Source organism: Callospermophilus lateralis, chromosome 7 (genome assembly GCF_048772815.1).
Source record: "Callospermophilus lateralis isolate mCalLat2 chromosome 7, mCalLat2.hap1, whole genome shotgun sequence".
NCBI classification, from domain to species: domain Eukaryota; kingdom Metazoa; phylum Chordata; class Mammalia; order Rodentia; family Sciuridae; genus Callospermophilus; species Callospermophilus lateralis.
Genome location: NC_135311.1, coordinates 55,067,422 through 55,077,556, shown reverse-complemented (window position 1 = coordinate 55,077,556; position 10,135 = coordinate 55,067,422). Strand labels below are relative to the sequence as shown.

Genomic DNA, 10,135 nt, shown 5'->3' with positions numbered 1-10,135 from the left:
ACTCTGGTCCTATGCATATGACATATCTCCTTTCCCATTATCACTTCATGTGTACCACCCCTAATCTAAGAAATACATCTGATAAAATAGTTACTTTGAGTAAATAATAGAGGTTTAAATCCTCTTATTTTTAGAACCATAGGACTTGAACCTAATCCTAAAAATTCAAAATTCTTCATGCTACCTTTACACTGTGTCCTAAAAAGTAAGGTCAGCTAAATAAGCTTTCAGGCCCATAACCTTAAAATGTTGGTTTATATCCTTCCTGTACTAATTAATCCCCTAACCTCCTCCACAATCTACCTCACCTTATTTTCTGGAACAATAATTACAATATTCAGCTTCCATTGACTACTTATTTGAGTAGGCTTAGAAATAAGTATGCTGGCATTATTCCCATCCTAATGGATAAAAGGTATCCCCAATCCACAGAAGCTGCATGCAAATATTTCCTAATTCAAGCCACCGCATCAATAATCTTAATAATAGGCACAATTATTAATTTTACAAACTTAGGCCAATGGACCCTATCCAATTCATGCAATCAAATCTCATCATTTATATTCACTATAGTACTCTCAATAAAAATGAGACTTGCCCCATTTCACCTTTGAATACCAGAGGTCACTCAAGGAATTGCACTTAAATCAGGACTAATCCTACTAACATGAAAAAAAAATTGCCCCAATCTCCATGCATATCAAATTGCATCTTCCATAAACTACAACCTTATATTACTTATGGGAATCCTGTCTATTATGTTAGGAGGCTGAGGAGGACTCAACCAAACTCAACTACAAAAAATCTTTGCATATTTATCAATCACACATATAGGATAAATAATAGCAATTATTACATATAATCCAACTTTGACAATATTTAACTTAATCATTTATATTACACTTACCAATAATATATTTATACTTCTCCAATAAAACAAAAAACTTCTACCCTCTCCTTATTAAATTTATGAAATAAATTCCTCCACTAACCCCATCAATTCTAATCATACTATTACCACTAGGAGGATTACTTCCTCTAACCAGATTTGCCCCCAAATGAATTATTATTAAGGAACTAATTTCAAACAACAATATTATCTTGTCTATACTAATAGCAATACTAGCCCTCCTAAATTTATATTTCTACACATGACTTATTTATTCTACATCCCTAACCCTATTTCCATCATTAAACAACACAAAAATAAAGTGACAATTTAAAAATACAAAACTAACTCCCCTTCTACCAAATTTTATTATTATCTCTACCCTCTCCCTACCACTCACACCTCTCCTATCATCTCTGAGCTAGGAATTTAGGTTAACCCAGACCAAGGGCCTTCGAAGCCCTAAATAAGTGTCCAACACTTAATTACTGAGTTAAGGACTGCAAGACTCTACCCTACATCAACTGAATGCAAATCAATTAATTAAGATAAGCCCTTTCTATCTAGACTAATGGGATTTAAACCCATAAAACTTCAGTTAAAGGCTAAATGCCTAATTCAACTGGCTTCAATCTACTTCTGTGGTAAGTAAAAAGGGCGGAGAAGCCCTGGAAGAGTTGAAGCTGCTCCTTTGAATTTGCAATTCAATTTGCTTATTCACCTCTGGGCTTGGCAAAAAGAGGGCTCAACCTCTGTCTTTAGATTTATAGTCTAATACTTACTCCGCCATTTTACCATCTACCTATGTTCATCAACCGTTGATTCTTCTCATCTAATCACAAAGATATTGGAACACTTTACCTCCTATTTGGCGCTTGAGCTGGAATAGAAGGTACAGTACTTAGTCTACTGATTTGGGCTGAATTAGGCCAACCCGGAGCCCTGTTAGGCAATGATCAGATCTATAATGTTATCGTAACTACACACAATTTTATTTATAATCATAGCAATTATGATTAATGGATTTGGGAGCTGATTAGTACCCCTTATAATCGGAGCCCCTGATATAGCATTTCCCCATATAAATAACATGAGCTTCTGCCTCCTTCCCACCTCCTTCCTCCTCTTGCTTGCTTCTTCTATAGTTGAAGCAGGTGCGGGAACAGGTTGAACAGTATACCCCCCACTAGCTGGAAATCTTGCCCATGCAGGAGCCTCAGTAAAATTAACCATCTTCTCCCTTCACTTAGCAGGAGTATCATCAATTCTAGGAGTGATTAATTTTATTACTATTACTTAATTTTATTACTACAATTATTAACATAAAACCCACTGCTATATTCCAATATCAATATCATATGATCCATACTAATCACAGCAGAATTACTTCTTTTATCTCTTTTAGTCTTTGCAGCAGGGATTACAATACTTCTAACAGATTAAAATCTAAATACTATATTCTTTGACTCCATGGGAAGTGGAGATCCTATTCTCTATCAACAATTATTCTGATTCTTTGGGCACCCTGAGATCTATATTCTTATTCTACCAGGGTTTGCTATTATCTCCCATATTGTAACATATACTCAGGTAAAAGGAACCATGCAGTTATAGAGGAATAGTATGAGCTATAATATCTATTGGTTTTCTCAGATTCATTGTATGTGTGCACCACATGTTCACTGTTGGGATAGATGTCGATGATACCCAAGCTTACTTCAAATCTGCAACTATAATTAATGCTATTCCAAGAGGAGTTAAGTTATCAATTGACTAAGCAACCTTACACGGAGATAATATTAAATGGTCACCAGCAATACAATGAGCCCTCAGCTTCATTTTCTTATTCATCAATGGAGGTTAGCAGATTCCTGCTAACAGGAATCATTCTGGCTAACTCTTCATTAGATATTGTCTTACATAATACATATTATGTTGTAGCCCACTTTCACTAGTCATATCTATATGAGCTGTATTTGCCATCATAGGAGGGTTCATTCACTGATTTCCCCTTTTTTCTGGCTATACACTAAATAATGTATGCGCTAAAATCCAATTTACTGTAATGTTTGTAGGGGTAAATTTAACTTTCTTCCCTCACACTTCTTGGGATTATCAGGAATACCATGTTGATACTCCCACTACACAGACACATACACGGCATGAAACACTGTATCTTTGATGGGCTCATTTATTTCCCTCACGGCTATCATAATTATTATTTTTATAATTTGAGAGGCATTCGCATCAAAATGAGAAGTTCTTACCGTAGAGTTAACACCCAATAACTTAGAATGACTATCCGGGTGCCCTCCACCTTTTCACACATTTGAAGAACCGGCTTTTATTAAAGCCTAGACCAAGAAAGGGAAGAATTGAACTTCCTAAAACTGGTTTCAAGCCAGCAACATAACCATTATGAGTTTCTTCATGAGATATTAGTAAAATAATTACATAACTTTGTAAAAGATAACTTATAGGTTAAACTCCTTTATATCTCTATGGCATACTCCCTTGAATTAGGATTTCAAGATGCCACATCATCTATTATAGAAGAGCTCCTACACTTCCATGACCACACTCTTATAATTGTGTTCTTAATTAGCTCTCTTGTCCTCTACATTATCTCATTGATATTAACTACAAAACTAACCCATACAAGTTAGAAGTAGAAACTATCTGAACTATTCTTCCTGCTATTATTCTCATCTTAATTTCCCTTCCCTCACTACATATTCTATACATAATAGACAAAATTAATGACCCATCTCTAATGGTAAAAACTATAGGCCATCAGTGATATTGAAGTAATGATTATACAGACTACGAAGATCTTAGTTTTGACTCCTGTATGATTCCAACCTCAGATCTGGCCCCAGGAGATCCTCGATTTCTGGAAGTAGATAACTGAGTAGTACTTCCAATAGAGTTACCTGTGCGAATACTAATTTCACCTGAAGACATGCTCCACTCCTGAGTGGTCCCATCCCTTGGCTTAAAAAAGGGTGCAATTCCAGGTTAACTTATTCAGGCTACCTTAACATCAATATGGCCGGGGCTTTACTATGGGCAATGTTCTGAAATCTGTAGCTTTATGCCAATCATCCTTGATCTGGTCCCATTAAAACACTTTGAAAATTGATCCTCACCAATGTTATAAATTCATTATGAAGCTACAGCAGCATCAACCTTTTAAGTTGAAGATTAGGAGCCAAAATCTCCTCATAATGAGATGCCCCAATTAGACACATCAACATGATTTGTTACAATTTTATCAATTATCCTAGCCCTTTTTTTTTCATATTTCAACTTAAAATTTCAAACCATCTGTACCTGTCTAACCCTTTCCCAAAGACATTAGATTAATTGAACACAAAACCGTATGAGAAGAAAGATGAACGAAAATTTACTTGCCTCTTTCATTATCCCTACAATAATAGGACTTCCTATTGTTATCTTTATTATTATGTTCCCCAACATCTTCTTTCTCTCACCCAATCAACTTATCAACAACCACCTAGTATCATTCCAACAGTGATTAATTCAACTTGTACTAAAACAAATAATGGCCATACATAACCCAAAATGATCAACCTGATCCGTAATACTGATTTCACTGATTATATTCATCGTCTCTACAAATCTACTAGGTCTACTCCCTCACTCCTTTATACCAACAACCCAGCTGTCAATGAACTTAGGAATGGCTCTTCTCTTATGAACAGGTGCAGTAATTACTGGTTTCCACTACAAGACTAAAGCATCCCTTGCCCATCTTCTTTCACAAGGAACCCCTATCCCCCTTATCCCAATATTAATTATTATCAAAACAATTAGCCTTTTTATTCAACCCATAGCGCTAGCCAAATGACTAACAGCTAATATTACAGCTGGCCACTTTATTATAGACTTAATCGGAGGAGCCACCCTAGTATTAACATACATTAGCCCTCCCACAGCTATCCTAACTTTTATTATTCTAGTATATTAACAACACTCGAAATTGCTGTAGCAGTAATTCAAGCCAATATCTTTACCCTCCTAGTAAGTTTATATTTACATGATAATACTTAATGACCCACCAAACCCATGCTGATCACATAGTTAATCCTAGCCCCTGACCTTTAACAGAAATCCTTTCTCCCCTACTCTTAATCCGGCCTAGTAAGATGATTCTATTTTAATTTAATTTCTCTTTTCTCCTCATGTTAGGCCTAAGAGACATCATCTTTACAATATACTAATGATGATGAGATATTGTACATGAAGGTACATTCCAAGGGCACCATACAAAAATTGTTCACAAAGGTTTATGATATGGGATAGTCCTATTCATCATTTCAGAAGTATTTTTCTTCGCTGGATTTTTCTGAGCATTTTATCACTCCAGCCTAGCTCCCACTCCAGAATTAGGCAGCTGACGACCTCCAATGCGAATTAACCCACTTAATCCTCTAGAAGTTCCACTATTCAACATCTCCATGCTTTTAGCTTCAGGGGTCTCAGCTACCTGGGCCCACCACAGTCTAACTGAAGGTGACCGAAAACACATAGTTCAAGCATTTTTTATCATGATTGCACTGGGATTATATTTAACCTTACTTCAAGCCTCAGAATACTTAGAAACATTTTTCACAATCTCAGATGGTGTATATGGCTCAACATTTTCCATGGCTATAGGCTTTCATGGTCTCCACCTTATTATTGGGTCAACCTTGCTCTTAGTATGCCTTATCTAAATTAACTAAATTTCCACTTTACATCTAATCACCATTTTGGATTTGAAGCAGCCTCATGATACTGACATTTTGTAGATGATGTATGACTATTTCTTTATGTATCTATTTATTGATGAGGCTCATACTCCCTTTGTATTAATCAGTATAGTTGACTTCCAATCAATAAGCTTTGGTCAAACCCAGGAGAGAGTAATAAACCTTATAATCTCCCTACTTATCAATTCTTCTATTGCACTATTACTAATCTCAGTGGCATTTTGATTACCCCAGCTAAATGTATACACTGAAAAAACAAGTCCCTATGAATTTGTTTTGATCCCATAAGATCTACCCACCTACCATTCTCAATAAAATTTTTCCTTGTTGCAATTACATTTTCCTTTTATTTGACTTAGAAATTTCTCTACTTCTCCCCCTTCCCTGAGCCTCTCAAACAGTCTAAATCTTATACTAACTATAACTTTTTTCTAGTTCTAATTCTCATCCTTTGGTTAGCCTATGACTGAGTTCAAAAAGGCTTAGAATGAATTGAATATGATAATTAGATTAAGATAAAACAAGTGATTTCAACTCACTAGACTATGGGTTACCATAATTATCAAAATGCCTATTATCATACTTAACATCCTCCTAGCTTATACTACATCTTTACTTGTCTCATTTAATATCATCATTCCTATGCCTAGAAGGCATAATATTATCTATATGTGTATTATGCTCCCTCCTAATTCTAAACTTTCACTTTTCCTTATCATTTATAATCCCTATTGCCTTACTACTATTTGCAGCGTGTGAAGCATCCTTAGGGATAGCTCTCCTTGTAATAGTGTCTAACACATATGGACTAGACTATGTTCAGAACCTAAATATTCTTCAATGTTAAAAATTATTATACCGGGCTGGGGATGTGGCTCAAGCGGTAGCGGGCTTGCCTGGCATGCGTTAGGTCCGGGTTCCATTCTCAGCACCACATACAAAAAAAGATATTGTGCCTGCAGATACCTAAAAAATAAATATTAAAATTCTCTCTCTCTCTCTACCTCTCTCTCTCTCTTTAAAAAAAAATATCATACCTACAATTCTACTCTCCCCACTTATATGATTCTCAAAACCCTCAATAATTTGAATCAACCCCTCGATCCATAGTCTGATAATCAGCTTAATTGTGCTCCTTACATTAAATCAAACACAAACACAGACCTAATTTTCTTACTAACTTTCTTCTCAGATCCCCTATTCTCCCCTGTACTGATTTAACACCATGACTCCTTCCCCTTATAATTATAGCAAGCAAAAACCACTTAGCCCTGGGGCTGGGGATGTGGCTCAAGTTTTAGCCAGCTGGCCTGGAATGCCTGCGGTCCGGGTTCTATCCTCAGAACCACATACAAACAAAGATGTTGTGTCTGCCAAAAACTAAATAAAAAATACATAAATATTAAAATTCTCTCTCTCTTAAAAAAAATAATAATTAAAAAAAAACCCACTTAGCCCAAGAGCCACTGATCCTAAAAAATCTTTATATTCTTATACTAATTTCCTTTCAATCATTTTTTTTAGAGAGAGAGAGAGAGAGAGAGAGAGAGAGAAAGAGAGAGAGATTTTTAAATATTTATTTTTTAGTGTTTGGCAGACACAACATCTATATTTGTACATGGTGCGAGCATGCCAGGTGAGCGTGCTACCGCTTGAGCCACAAACCCAGCCCAAACATTTTTAATTATAACTTTTTCAGCCACCAAACTAATCATATTGTATATTCTATTCAAAGCCACCCTAATCCCCACACTAATTATTATTACTCGATGAGGAAAGCAAAGTGAGTGTCTAAATGCAGTACTGTACTTCCTATTTTATGCTCTGGTAGGCTCCCTTCCCCTTCTAGTAGCATTAGTCTGTTCAAAAATCCACTGGATCCGTAAACTTTATTATCTGTATAAACCAGTCATCTGTACTCTCTTCTTCCTGAACTAGTGATATCTTGTGACTAGCATGTGTCATAGACTTTATAGTAAAAATACACCTTTGACTCCTCAAAGCCCATATTGAAACCTCTGTTGCTGGCTCCATGATCCTGGCAGCTATTCTACTCAAACTTGGTAGATAGGAATAATCCAAATTTTAGCTCTACTCCACCCTATTATAAGTAATATGGCATATCCCTTTATTAAGTTATCGCTATGGGATATAAGTATAACAAGCTCAATCTGCTTACAACAAAAAGACCTAAAATCCTCATTGCCTACTCATCAGTAAGTCATATAGCATTAGTTATTGTAGCAATTGTAATTCAAACACCCTGAATCTTTGTAGGAACCACAGCACTAATAATTGACCATGAATTAACATCCTCCATACTATTTTGTCTCGCAAGCACTAATTATGAGTGAATTCATATCTGAACTATAACGCTAGCCCAAGGCTTACAATCCATTTTTCCCCTTATGGCAACATGATGAGTTCTGGCTAGTCTAACTAATCTAGCTCTTCCCCACACAATTAACTTGATTGGAAAACTATTCATTATCACATCATCATTCACCTGTTCAAATATTATGACGACTTTAACTGGCCTTAATATATTATTCACTGCCTTTTACTCACTATATATATTAATCATAACACAATGGGGAAAATTTACATACCACACATCTAACATTAATCCTTCTTTCTTGTGAGAAAACACACTCATGTTACTTCACCTCTTCCCACTTATCATTCTATCAGCAAATCCTACTATCATCCTGGGACATTTATACTATAAATATAGTTTAAATAAAACTTTAGCTTGTGAGTCTAACAATAGAGAATCATAATCCCTTATTTACCAAGAAAGTATGCAAGAACTGCTAATTCATGCTCTCCGTGATTTCACCCATGACTTATTCTTAACTTTTATAGGATAGAAGTAATCCGTTGGTCTTAGGAGCAAAAAATTGCTCCAAATAAAAGTAATTAATATATTTTCTTCACTCAATCTTATGTCACTTGTTACACTAACTTTCTCCATTCTCCTTACCATAACCAACTCCTATAAACACAGCAACTACCCAACCTATGTAAAAACATCTATTATCTGTGCATATTCACTTTGTATAATTCCAACACCAATATTTACCAATTCAAATGATGAACTTGTTATTTCAAACTGACACTGAATGACAATTCAAACTTTTACTCTCTCCATAAGCTTCAAATTAGATTACTTCTCTATGCTATTCATGCCCATAGCACTATTTGTTAAATGATCAATCATAGAATTCTCAATATGATATATATATATATATATATATATATATATATATTTTTTTTTTCAGACTTCTTTAAAACCGCTTCTTCAAATATCTACTAATATTCCACATTACCATGATAATCTTAGTCAATCTAACAACCTATTCCAACTTTTCATTGGCTGAGAGGGAGTAGGCATTATATCATTCTTACATATTGGTTGATGATATGATTGTACAGATGCTAATACAGCAGCTCTCCAAGCTATTCTATACAACCGAATTGGTGACATTGGATTTGTTTCAGCCATAGCATGATTTCTACTCAACTCAAACTCATGAGAACTAAACAACTCTTCATAATAGATGTATCTCTACTTCCCCTCCTAGGCTTACTCTTAGCAGCAACAGGAAAATCCACCCAATTTGGCCTACACCCCCTGATTGCCCTCTGCCATGGAAGGCCCTACTCCCTAATCAGCTCTAATCCAGTCCAGCACTAGAGTAGTAGCAGGAGTATTTCTCCTTATTTGTTTTTATCCCCTAATAGAACATAGTAAGACTATCCAAACACTTACTCTCTGCCTGGGAGCCATTACCACTTTATTCACTGCCATCTGTGCCCTCACCCAAAATGATATTAAGAAAATTATTGCATTTTCTACCTCAAGCCAACTAGGATTAATAATAGTCACTATTAGAATTAACCAACCCCACTTAGCATTTCTCCACATCTGCACCCATGCAGTCTTCAAAGCCATACTATTTATATGTTCTGGGTCAATCAATTCATAACCTAAATGATGAACAAGATATTTGAAAAACAGGAGGCCTATTCAAAGCCCTTCCATTCACCCCATCCTCACTCATTATTGGAAGCCTAGCACTAACAGGGATCCCTTATCTAACTGGCTTTTATTTCAAAGACCTAATTATTGAGTCTGCAAACACATCATATACCACCAATGCCTGAGCCCTTACTATCACACGCCACTTCCCTAACTATTGTCTATAGTACACGAATTATCTTCTATGATATTAAAGGACAGCCTCGATTTTCAACACTAATCTCTATCAATAAAAACAACCCCCAGCTACTTAATTCAATTAAATGCTTTCTAATCAGCAGTATCTTTGCAGGATTTATCCTTTCCTACAACATCCCACCTATAAATGTTCCAGTACTAACCATTCCTATGTATCTAAAAATCTCAGCACTACTAATCACCATTCTAGGATTTATAATTGCTATGGAACTAAATTAATAACCCTCTATC

General features: G+C 35.6%; 1 pseudogene; it reads left to right on the top strand.

Annotated features, from left to right (window-relative positions):
• The first annotated feature begins 404 nt into the window (after positions 1–404).
• On the top strand, positions 405–1,314 carry LOC143404282 (NADH-ubiquinone oxidoreductase chain 2 pseudogene; annotated as a pseudogene).
• Positions 1,315–10,135: the final 8,821 nt, after the last annotated feature.